Genomic DNA, 13,741 nt, shown 5'->3' with positions numbered 1-13,741 from the left:
CGTAGAGGAGACAGCATGGGACAAGAGAGGCAAGGAGTTTTCAGAAGAGAGGGAAGACTGGCATTTGAGAGGGAAGGATAAGATATTAAAGGAAGACGATACGGGTGGAGTGGACTTGAGCGCAGGCGCGGTGCGTCCATTGGGGCGTAGGGGCGAAGCCCCATTAAGCCCCATGGAATGGACCCACCACGTCCTCACTAGAAGCCAAACACAATTATTTTTAAAAATCGCGCTATCTGCAGGCCGGGAAACCGGTAGACACCCGACCTTCCCGGAGTGCGCAAGGGGGGGAGAAGGATCGGGCTGCTGCAGCTGCGCAAGTGTATTTTTGGGCACAAACATGCCCGCGCATGCGCAGATCGTTTTCTTGTGAATTCCCCCTTAGAGAGAGGACCAGGGGGCGGGCCGCAGCCCCCGGGGTTACACAGGGCGACTGGGCGAGGAGTCATGGTGCCCCCCCAGCCAATCCTGGCGCAGGATTGGCTGGTCACTACATAGCCCGGTTACATAACCCCTGACGGATAGCACGGCCGACTTTGGTGCTGGGAAACCAGGTTCGAGCCTCTTATCGAACCATAAAAATGTATACATGACTTACTTTGGTGTTAAATAAATAGATATTTTAAAAAAAACAAATAAAAATGATGTTCCGACTAAGGTGTGAAATTGGTGTTGAATAAATACATGTTTTTAAAAACAATTAATTTTAATCATGTATCATTGGTGCTGGAGTACAAGGTTCGAGACGGGTATTAAACACTGACAAGCTGTGTGCAAGTTATATGGTCATAAAAATACATGAATGATGGATGCAGGATGGGTGGATGCATGAATGGATGCAGGATGAATGATGGGTGGATGAATGGATGGGTGGATGCATGAATGAATGATGGATGCAGGATGGATGCAGGATGGGTGGATGGGTAGATGAATGAATGATGGATGCAGGATGGATGCAGGGTGGATGGATGGGTGCATGATGAATGATGGATGCAGGATGGGTGGATGGATGATGGATGAATGATGGGTGGATGCATGAATGAATGATGGATGCAGGATGGGTGGATGAATGATGGATGCAGGATGGATGCAGGGTGGATGGATGGGTGCATGAATGAATGATGGATGGATGGGTGGATGCAGGAATGGATGCAGGATGGATGATGGATGGGTGGGTGGATGGATGGATGGATGCATGAATGCATGAATGATGGATGCTGGATGGGTGGATGGATGGGTGGATCCATGAATGAATGATGGATGCAGGATGGATGGGTGCATGAATGAATGATGGATGCAGGATGGATGGATGGGTGCATGAATGAATGATGGGTGCATGAATGAATGATGGATGCAGGATGGGTGGATGGATGGGTGGGTGGATGGGTGGGTGGATGGGTGGATGCAGGAATGGATGCAGGATGGATGATGGATGGGTGGGTGGATGGATGGATGCATGAATGAATGAATGATGGATGCTGGATGGGTGGATGGGTGGATGAATGAATGATGGATGCAGGATGGATGGGTGCATGAATGAATGATGGATGCAGGATGGATGGGTGCATGAATGAATGATGGTTGCATGAATGAATGATGGATGCAGGATGGGTGGATGGATGGATGGGTGGATGCAGGAATGGATGCAGGATGGATGATGGATGGGTGGGTGGATGGATGGATGCATGAATGAATGAATGATGGATGCTGGATGGGTGGATGAATGAATGATGGATGCAGGATGGATGGGTGCATGAATGAATGATGGATGCAGGATGGATGGATGGGTGCATGAATGAATGATGGGTGCATGAATGAATGATGAATGATGGATGGGTGGATGGGTGGACACATGAATGGATGCAGGATGAATGATGGGTGGATGAATGGATGGGTGGATGCATGGATGAATGATGGATGCAGAATGGGTGGATGAATGAATGATGGATGCAGGATGGATGCAGGATGGATGGATGGGTGCATGAATGAATGATGGGTGCATGAATGAATGATGGATGCAGGATGGGTGGATGGATGGATGGGTGGATGCAGGAATGGATGCAGGATGGATGATGGATGGGTGGGTGGATGGATGGATGCATGAATGAATGAATGATGGATGCTGGATGGGTGGATGAATGAATGATGGATGCAGGATGGATGCAGGGTGGATGGGTGCATGAATGAATGATGGATGCAGGATGGATGGATGGGTGGATGCAGGAATGGGTGCAGGAATGGATGATGGATGGGTGGATGGGTGGATGGATGGATGCATGCATGAATGAATGATGGATGGATGGGTGGATGAATGAATGATGGATGCAGGATGGATGGGTGGATGGGTGCATGAATGAATGATGAATGCAGGATGGGTGGATGGATGGGTGGACACATGAATGGATGCAGGAATGGATGCAGGATGGATGATGGATGGGTGGGTGGGTGGATGGATGGGTGGATGGATGCATGAATGAATGATGGATGGATGCAGGATGGATGGGTGGATGGATGGGTGGATGCATGAATGAATGATGGATGGATGCAGGATGGATGGGTGGATGCATGAATGAATGATGGATGCAGGATGGATGGATGGGTGAATGCATGAATGAATGATGGATGCTGGATGGATGGGTGGATGCATGAATGAATGATGGATGCAGGATGGATGCAGAATTGGTGGATGGATGGGTGGATGGGTGGGTGGGTGGATGGATGGATGGGTGGATGCATGAATGATGTATGGATGGATGCAAGGTGGTTCGGGCTCGTTCGCTCGCTGCGGTGCAATATGCAAATTAGTTTACGCCTCACCACTTTCAAATGTCACCAGCCGCCCCTGCTTGAGCGAGGATGGAGAGAATGAATGAGGCAATAGGAGAGAGAGACGAGGAGAGAACACGCAAAAGAAGGACATAAGAGAGTAGCAAGGAGTGGGGCAAGAGGGAGTACGCTGTGTGAGAGAAGGAGAGAGAGGCATGAGCGATGGATAATGTAGAAGGAGGGGATGCAAGATGAGAAGGGAACCATGAGAGGACAAGAGGGGAGAAAAGTAAAGATTGATTCAAGAGGAATGTAGATACATGAGAGGGGGAATAACGAACCTTGAGAGGCAAGGAGAATGTAGGAGGGGAAGGAAGAAGGAGGGAACTCTAGAGAGACAGGCATAGGAGAGGAGGAAGGAGGATACACAGGGGAGGGGTATTCAGTAGAGGATGAAGGAGTGCACGTGAGAGGCACGAATGCTACAGGACAGGAGGGGGTACAGGGGTGGAGGGTATAGGAGAGAAGGAAGGGTCAGGGCTTTAAGTGGGCCGGGACTCGAGGGTGTTGAGCACCGGAAAGGAGGCCTTTAAACGGGTCACTATCGGGCTCTGTTTTGTGCCCTGACACAGGATGTCCGTTTTTTCCCAGACTACAGTGACAGCGGCACATCGATGTGCGCGTGCTCACACTACTCACTTCTCACTAGTGGAGACGTTACGGCATGACCGTTACGGCATGACGTCATGCCAGTAGAGCGTTGTAGGGGAAGGGAAATCCTTTAAAGAGTCATTTTGTCTCTGGATTTCCCTTCTCTTTTTGAAACTCAGGATCAGCAACATCGTTGTGGTGCCACCAGGGCTTTGAGTGGAAGCTTTTTCAATATTATATACAAGTCATGGTTGCTGCTTATTTAGCTCATGCAACTAACAACCATTGACAAAGCCAATATTCCTGACTTCTTGTGGGTAGGATGTTACTTGTACCATGTATTTGGATGCAATGACAGAAACAGCAAAATAAAAATCGGGTGGCACATGCTAAGCAGAGATTTTTAGCTTACATGTTTTTAAGCCACGCCCTTAATTGCATTGGCCATGCCCCTTTGAGAGACCCCCCAGTTTTTTTATCCCACAAAAAAATCCCTGGGAAGGAGGATACACAGGGGAGGGAGAATACAGTAGAGGATGAAGGACTGCATGCGAGAGGCACGGATGCTACAGGAGAAGAGGGAGCACAGGGGTGGAGAGTATAGGAGAGGAGGAAGAAAGGAACACGAGATGGAGGGTATAGCAGAGGAGGAAGGAGTGCACGCGAGAGTCACGGATGCTACAGGAGTGGAGGAGGCACAGAGGGTGGAGGGTATAGGATAGGAGGATGGAGTGCATGCGAGAGGCACGGATGTTACATAAGAGGAGGAAGCACAGGGGGTGGAGGGTATAGGATAGGGGAAAAGAGTGCACGCGAGAGGCACCGATGTTACATAAGAGGAGGAAGCACAGGGGGTGGAGGGTATAGGATAGGAGGAAGGAGTGCACGCGAGAGGCACGGATGCTGCAGGAGAGGAGGATGCATAGAGGTGGAGGGTACAGGAGAGGAGGAAGAAGTGAATATGGGATGGAGGGTATAACAGAGGAGGAAGGAGTGCATGTGAGAGGCACGGATGCTACAGGAAAGGAGGAAGCACAGGGGGTGGGGGGTATAGAAGAGGAGAAAGGAGTGCACGCGAGAGGCACGGATGCTACAGGAGAGGAGGAAGCGCAAGGGGTTGAGGGTATAGGAGAGGACGACGGAGTGCACGCGAGAGGCACAGATGCTACAGGAGAGGAGGGAGCACAGGGGTGGAGGGTATAGGAGAGGAGGAAGAAGGGAACAGGGGATGGAGGGTATAGCAGAGGAGGAAGGAGTGGGAGTGCACGCGAGAGGCACAGATGCTACAGGAGAGGAGGAAGCACAGGGGGTGGAGGGTATAGGAGAGGAGAAAGGAGTGCATGCGAGAGGCACAAATGCTACAGGAGAGGAGGAAGCACAGGGGGTGGAGGGTATAGGAGAGGAGAAAGGAGTGCACGCGAGAGGCACAAATGCTACCGGAGAGGAGGAAGCACAGGGGTGGAGGGTATAGGAGAGGAAGAACTAGCTAACATTCGTGACACATCACCTGAGTAGCTGCAAAGAACATTCTGCACCACCAATTCCAACAACCTCATTCCCCACAAGCCCAGATGTGTGTTGGCACAGAGGTCTTATCTTACTTCGCTCCCGTGGCCAACATGCAGAACCATCGACACTGCGCACGCGACAAAGAATCAGCTATGTTTTTTCTAGTTCTGGTACATGTCATGCCTTAAAACGAAGTTAAGCTGTAAACTGGACAACATAACATTCCACAGTAGTTTCAAAACCCTCAAGTCTTTAGCCTTCTGGTTATTCACCAAATGCACAACCGTAATATTGTCCACATTAAAAAATACAGATCTATTCTCAAGTTTGGCTCCCAAAATCGACAACGTCACCAACAAAGAAGAAAATTCCAGTAAGGCAATGCTGCTTCCTTTGTGCAACAGATGTCGCAGCTATGGTTCCGCACACCATCTGCCATCCCAGAAAATGCCAAACCAATGTCGCCAACCGCGTCAGAAAAATATTGCACTTGCCGAAAGATGTCAGAGTGCTACAGACTCATCGATAGCCCATTGAAATCTTGCAAGAAAGACCGCCATGTACGTAGATCAGCTCTGATTGCTAGCGTAACTCACACCCTGTGATGAGAAAGTGAAGCTCCTCACATAGCAAAACCCAATCTCCTGCTAAAGGTTCTACCAGCCCTCACAACTCTACAGACGAAATTCAACAACCCCAACAATGTCTGAACCGTATGCAAAGAAAGTTTCCTCTCCTGAACCACATCATCAATAAAACTTAACATCAGCTTCCGGAAGACGTGCAGTCAAGCCGACTACATCCAGTTCAATTCCCAGAAATTTTTAAATTGTATGGGCACCTTCCGTTTTCTTCGGAGCCAAAGGAACTGCCAAATCCTATCCCAAATGCTCAAATGCTCCCAAAGCCCTGCAACAATCCCCAGCCCTTCCCTGACCCACAATGAGAAAAACATCCAGATAGTGGCAAACCAGTCGATGTCCACTGGACATGACAAACTCCCATTGTAAAAAGGTACTGAACAACTCAAACAAAATACAAGAAATAGCACAACCCATAGGCAACACTTTTTCAATGAAGATAGCCCCCCGAACTGCATCTCCAACAAATAGAAGTCCTCCGGATGTACTGGCAAAAGATGAAAAGCCAATTCAGCTCCTTGCACCACTTTCCGCACCAGACGAATGGCATCGTCCACCAAAGCGTAAGATATGGAAATGTCCTCTTCACTATAAAATCATTCACTTAAAACCCCTGCAGCCAGGATAGATGGTGTATCAACTGATATTTCCCTTTCTCCTTCTTACAAACAATCCCCAAAGTAGAAATAATCAAGCCAGGGAGAGGCCAATCCCAAAATGGGCCCACAGTGCCTACCCTCTCACCATTCTTTGTACAATTTCTGCTGAACAATTTGAGGAAAGTCCCTGTGCTTCAACTCAACAGCCCACCTCCTAGACTCTAGACCCTGATACCCTGTTTGAAAGCCCTCTGAAAATACCCATTCCAACTTTTCAGTGGCCTCCCTGTCTGAATACCCTCATGACCACCAGGTGAAGATTGACCCTGCAAACCTCTGCCCCTTTGGTCCCACACTGTGCCCCTGAGAGAAGCATGGAAACCCAAAGTGAACCAACCCCCTCTCCCACTGATACCAAAGGAGGCGGCTCCTGTTGGCCTTCCCCCACCTCCCCTCCCGAATACGAGGCCATACCTTTTTACAGTCTGTGACCAGCCGCACTTTTTTTCCTTCCAAGCAACCCCCTCTGAAGCACCATGGCAGTTTGGTTGTGCTTTTCAAGTCCGGCCTTGACATCTGAAAAGCACCAGTCACCTAATTCCTGTGAGTTAAATGCCCCAACGTCCTTCCCCCAAGTTCATCCCCGCCACCAGTAGCCATGGCCAACGCATCTTCCCCCATCCATTCATCCAGATCCCTCATCCCCAGACACTCTCAAACACCCACACCTCCATCACCACTTTGGGAAGCCACAGCAGAGTGAGGTAAAGCAAATGATTGTTGCTCCCAGGGTGATAGAAATGCCATAACAGACTCTCCATCGACTTCAAAACGACGTCCAGGAGCCACAATCTGCTCCGTCGGTACCTGCAGCCTCCCAACAGCACATTGACCTGAAAAGCTAATTGCTGCCCCCATGACTCGCACAAAGTCAATGGGGAAGTATCATCCTGCATCAACAAGCCACGCCAGTCCCTGACGCCGTTCTGCAAATATCCGCCCAGTGGCCCACCCCCACTTACCTACCCTACTAACAGCCTTTAGTACCGGATCGTCAAGGCCAATGACAAAAGTACCCTCATAACCAGCCCACTTTATCAAACCCTGCATACTAAACTCGAGTGGCATCCCTATCTATAAAACCAGTCCCCTGCCCCTATCTTTACCCTGACCTCCAATCCTCAACCAAAACCATGAGCTGGCCCCAGTACCTTGTATGAATAGCAACCCATTAGCAGCCTCTCACTATCTGTAGAAGGAACCTCATCCCCCATAATCTCCAGTTGCATGATGTCAACCGTGCCTGAAATAGGGGAGGACCCTTTGAACAGTGACACCTAGTGCGCATTAGGGACACCAGAGCCCATCCTCCCTGGAAATGTTGCTGACCCTGTCAAGTGACTCCCACCCAAAATGAACAGCTAAAACCCACCCAGAGGCCATAGCACCATCCATCTCCGAACCACAAGCACCTTAGATGGCCCCCAGAGTCCCCCTCCCCTAGAGCCATATTCTACTACAAGTGTAACCCCCACAGATCTTTCACTAGCTATAGATACCTTATCTACTTGCGGTGGGGAACAAAGCAAACACAAGGAGATGATGGACGGAGCACTGAAACATTTCAGACGCTCACCCCCTAGTCACAGATCTGGGTAGAGTCCATCATCGTTCTGTAGCTCACTTTGCCACCCCAGTTCAGACCCACCCACATGCAAAGCAGTCCCTCATGGGAACAGTCCAGCCTGAACTGCCAAGCCAGGTCTTCCCTGGACTGGAAACAAACACCTTTTGGACCAGTTTCAGGGTAACACCCTTCATTGGCCAGGCTAGCTTGAATTCAGTGGCAAAGTAAGCAAGGGACCCAACTCGGGGCATACCCTGCCAACTTAGAGCTAACAAAGCAAACACAAGGAGATGGTGGACGGAGCACTGAAACGTTTCAGACACTCACCCCCCCAGTCATAGATCTGGGTAGAATCCATCATCTTTCTTTAGCTCACTTTGCCACCCCAGTCAGACCCAGCCATATGCAAATCAGTCTTGACCCTGTTCCTCATGGGAACAGTCCAGTACGAACTGCCAATCCAGGTCTTTGTGATTGGCTACGCATTTTCCTAACATTATACAGAGCTATTCCGACCAATTATAACTAGAACGGCTGACCCTGAGCCTCTACGCTGGATTACAACCTTGGGAGGGAGGGGCTCCTGACAGGAAACAGACCACTTGATGTGTGAAAAAGGGCACTTTATTGAAACAAGTGCACATCACAAATTATCCTGGCTAACTAACCGCCTTACAAAACTAAAACCTCACTATACACCCAGTGAACTAATGCCTGGCCCCACCGCTAAGCCCCCTCCCCCATCATACGCACACTGCAGCTAACTCATGTAACTGTATTGTATTTCAGCATTTCCAACTTTCTATTCCACCTACATCCTATGACTGTAAGTATGAAACTGTAAGTAATCAAAGGTCCTACACTGAACCCTGAACTACCTTTGTCCCCTCCCCTTGCACACCAACCAACTTCTGATAAACTTTTCATGTCCCTGGAGTACCCATTTCATGCAACAATGTACACAACTATGCCACTGCACACCTGTCTCAAAAAGGCACAAAATTGTACTACAGGAAAATCTGGATAAAGAGAGGGCGGGTAGAAGAGTCACATATATGCTCCCTACCACTAGCCACCAGGTCACCTGTACCTATAATGGTGACAGAGAGACTTTAGGGAAGAGGTGTGGCGCCGCGGCCAGGGCGACTAACGCTGAAATCTGGGGATCAGGGTTCGATCCCCGGCTCCGGCGGCAGGTTAGCCCAGCGCCATGTGACTCTGGGCAATAGCTTGCTTAATCTTTCCGACGGCCCACAGCGCCTAGAGACCCTCACGGGTGATTGTGCGCTTTACAAATGTGGATGATTATTATTATTATTACTAATGTATTCCCTTAAATATAGCTTGGGCTGTAATTGACCTACAAATGTAACCCAGAACAAAAATGGCAGTCACTGGACTGTTCCACCCTCCCTGCCTGCCGGGGGGGGGGGGGGAGGCAGCCTTCTCACAGGTCAGCTTCCCCCGAACCCCACTTCCCCACAGCCTAGTGCCTCTGAGAAGGGCGGTAAAGCTGAGTGATTAAGACCCTCCACTTCCACGAAAGCACCGGCCTGATGGGAAATCTACCCCCCCCAGTGTTCATCCCCCCACCCATTGACAATCTGCCTCCGCTTAGCCTTCATTAGAGCACGGACAGCTGCAGCGGGGCCGGACCGCCGACGAATCCCAGCTGAAAATGAAATGTAACTGGGTCGCGCCTGCCTCCTCGTTCTCTGATTGGGCCAGCGCCCGGGGGGTCCGGGTAGAAGAACAATCTCCTGTAGCCCGTCTGATGATAACGGACAGGCAGCTCTTCGGGGCAGTGGCGCTCAAGGTAGATGTGATGTGCATAACAGCACGGCCCACATTACAAGGCTGGCTGCAAATAGATCATCGCTCTGCCTCTGCCCGTACTATTTATAGCTCCTCGCCAAAGCGTGCATTTTTTCAGCCCCCTCTTTCTAAAATCCCTCTTGAATTTAATCCGCGCTTCCCTTTACTGTGGAATCGTTACAGCGGCCGTACTGCATTGATTCCTTTAAGCGTCATAAACTCGTCCATTAAAATGAGCAATACCATGCATTACGTTGTATTGGTTGATTGTAAGGCGCCTAATGAAGCCCTGAGGCTGCCTCGACGCACTAGGAAGGGAAAGGGGTTGTGAGCAGAAAGAGACGCCTCAACCACACTGGCAGCGGAAATGGGTCGCTGAATTTAAGCATCCGTTTAGCCCGATAGGAAGGTAGAACCAAGTAAGGGCGGGAGGGGGGAGCAGCGGCATTGATGGGGTCGGGAAGCTATGAAGTAGGAAGTGTACCTATGCTCTAATGTTGTTCCTTGAATTGCACTGCTCGGCCAGTGGAAAGCAAGCATACCTCTCGACAGGAAGTATTGTTCTTGTCCACTTGCTCCCCCCCCCAGTCATAAATAAATGAGGTCAGTCTGCCTCCCCAGACAGGCCTCTGTGTCTTCTATTCTCCTGTCACGCCCTCCAGCACACATACATCATGGCACCTTCCTACGAAACATCCTGGGACATCTGCTCTTTTTGTTGGAGAGTTGCTCTCTCTCTCTCTCTCTCTCTCTTTATATATATATATATATATATATATATATATATATATATATATATATATATATATATATATATATATATATATAATTCAGAAAAGGGGGTGGTGATGAACAGAGTGCCTGAATTAAGCAGACCACTCTTACCCAGTCCAAAGATCAGGGCTTGATCCATCACCGTTTTTTAGCTCACTGCACCATCCCAGCTCAGAACTTGGCTATATGCAAATTGGTCTGTTCCTGTCCCAGTGCATGATGGGAACAGGGCAAACCAAACTACCAAGCCAATTCTTATACTGGGAAGGAAACAAGCTTCCGGGGACCGGTTTCTGCCATTTCAGGCGTCGTCGGCCCGGCTTGCTTGAATCCTGATGGAGCAGTGAGCAAGGGACTCACATCTGAGTAAACCCTTCCACGCTTATGGTGGACAAAATGATTATATATATATTTTTTTTCCCCTCGTTCGTTTCGGTCTCATTTCACTTGTGCAATCTAGTGAGGGGCACAAGCTGCATTATTCTTGGTTTTCAGCACCTTCTATCTTGCAGGACCAGGGCTGAAGAGGATGGTGCTTGACAGGGGCATGGCATAGTGGTGCAGTACTGCTAGGTTTACCGCCCAGGCCTGGTGACGGTGCTGTGGGTTCCTGTCAGGAGTTAAGCTGCTGAAGCTTCCAGGCATCGAAAGTGTGCGCCTTGTTGTGGAAGCCATGGTGAGTAGTCCATCCACGCGGCTCTGAGGCTACCAGCATTCTCACAGCATAGGATCCCTGGCTGTGAGGAGTGTGTTGGAGCCACTTACAATATATCAGTCCTATGTCTAGGTGGCAGGGTCCTGGTAATTACTCAGGGGACTCTTACCACCTGGATTCTGGGCACACCAGTTGTTGGGGAATCGTATTTCAGGTCTCAACAATCCCCCTGGTCTCTCAGATTTTATTTGTGCCCCATTTCTGGTGGTCTGAGAGACATCAGAAGCAGAAATGAACATCAACTTGAGGTAACTAAATTCAGAACAACTTCTACTCGAAAGCAGTCTTTCAGTGGTTCCAGGGAATCCTTGCCCTCAACATCCGGCAGAAGCCCAACCTTCTTACCTTTCGAAAATGTCCAACAGCCTATCTCTCCTGCCTGTTTCTCAAACGAATGCTCGGAATTTAATGAATGTACTATCTACAGAGCTGTTACCACTGTTGTTAAGAATGCTTAATGTATTTTTTTGATTCCAAGTTTTCTTCAATTGCTTAATGAAATGTGAAAAAAATCAAGTTTATGTAAAGCACCCTTAAAGCACCTGTGACTTTGGCCAGACCATCGTATATTTCATGGCAATTTGAAAAATTATAGGATGGAAATTCGAAAGGATGACTTGACGCTCCAGCTGTCACCAGGCACGCTTGTCACAATAACACTATGGCTGCAATGGCCCATGATGGCTGCCCTCAGCCCAGGTTAGCGCAGGACCAATGGGTACATAAGGGCAACAGCTGCCTTCATAATATAAAGTGGCTTATTTTGTAAATTCCGGTAATGTGCCTTCTAATCCTATTTGGGCTAAACAACCACTTTGGTAATCTTCCCTGGCCAAGGGAAAGTATGCTCGTGGAATTGCCTTAATCCTAAACGTTTATGTGTATGAATGACAACTGTAGCTATCAGGTGCATAATATTGTGCGGCGGGTTTCTTTATTTAAAGCGAGTTGTAACCTTACCCTTTGCAAAAGAGTGCGGCCAATTGTCCACTGTGAAAACTTTTTCGAACACCGATAAAGCACAATTTATAAATAGCTGTGGATATATTTAAAAGTTTTTTCTTCAAGGTAAGTATGGACCACTTTTTTCCATAAAGTGGTATTTTCCTCCAATCCCCTGAATATTGATATCTGGATTTTGGCACAGCTGCCAAACCCTTGAGAGTGGGATCAAGGGAAAGGCAGAGGGTGAAATACCCTCCCATATCACAAATGTCATCAAAACATCTCCATCCATGATTACAACCGGTTGCACTTTTTGGTCGTACCTTGGGCTATACCACAGTCCCTAGGCTAATTTAAAGGAGATTAATATTGGATCCTATGGCCACCAGCTAAGCAAGTGACACTGTGACAGTGATCGGTGCTTAGTAAGGGTCTTTAACCAAGAATGGAGTGAATCGAATTTTCTTCTTCGCCCTGTCAGCCCAATTGGACCAGAACTCAGAACAGTTTACCATCACTTTCAAATTGTTCAAGGGCTACTCTACCGCCACAAATTATTCCATGAGCAATCCTCAACCCTTATTCCATATTGTCCCTGCATATGATTAGAAACACAACTAACCCTGCTTCTGTGTGTAGATTCAGCCATAGGCGGCAAGGCTTGCAGTTTTGTACACATCCTATGTCTATTCTGGAGGGATTCTAAGGAGACCTGCTCATCCAGGCACAGCTTTACATGCATGTGAAGTGCGCGCGCTCTGCCTCGCACTGCTCTCCCGGCCTTTACACTCCTAAGCGCAGCTCCAAAGACATCAGGGGGGCATTCCGTTCCGTCACGCGGAACACCGAGGTAACAGTCTTCCAACCAAGCCCTCTCCCAGTGTGTGAGGTGAGGCGCGCACCTGCTAATGTGCCGCAGCGCTTCCTAATGGGTACGAAGAATACATACATTTAATTAGAATTAAGCCCAGGCGGAAGTCACGTAATGCCAAATGATGGAGGAAGGATGCGTTATTATGCGAAAGTCTTTTCAGTTATAACAAGGGAACCCAATTGATACCTTCGGACCATGGGCAGACAATCTATTCTAGGGAACAAGGGTCCGTAGGATAATGTAATGACATATACAGTGAGAAGTACAGACCTGAATCAGTGCTGTATATGGTAATTCCAGTACCCAGCCGGGCCTGGAAATTTTATTTAGTATATACAAGAGTTAAGGTGACCATGAAGGGGGTCAAATACAACATTTGATAGGGTACAAGCCTGTACCTATCCAAGAGTATGGGGAGAGGGGTTGGCCTAACGGCTAAGGCGCTCGACCTCGGACCTGGGGAACTGGGTTCGAGTCTCGGTAACGACGCCAAAAACCCCCTGTGGTTCTGGGCAAATCACTTAATCTCCCCGTGCCTAAAATGAAAGTGTGTCCTCATGTAACGTAACTGGTGCTATGTAAAGCGCTCTGATAACTGATTCGGTTCGGTTCTAGTTCGCGCTATATAAAACAAAAAAAAAAAAAGAGTGAGCTAACAAGCCGTTATAGAAAAAGAATGGAGAAAAAGAGAAACAAGCAATTTCAGGCAAGAAAGAAGTGGGAGCCAACTGTCCCTTGCATTTAAGTCAACTGTGAAGCAAGTTTGGACATACAATTACTGCAATAAGATAGTCACAATCGATATACTGCAGAATTGTTTAGATT

This window comes from Lissotriton helveticus, chromosome 1_1 (genome assembly GCF_964261635.1).
Source record: "Lissotriton helveticus chromosome 1_1, aLisHel1.1, whole genome shotgun sequence".
Lineage (NCBI taxonomy): Eukaryota > Metazoa > Chordata > Amphibia > Caudata > Salamandridae > Lissotriton > Lissotriton helveticus.
The sequence above is the reverse complement of the archived record's forward strand: the minus strand, read 5'-3'. Positions refer to the sequence as shown.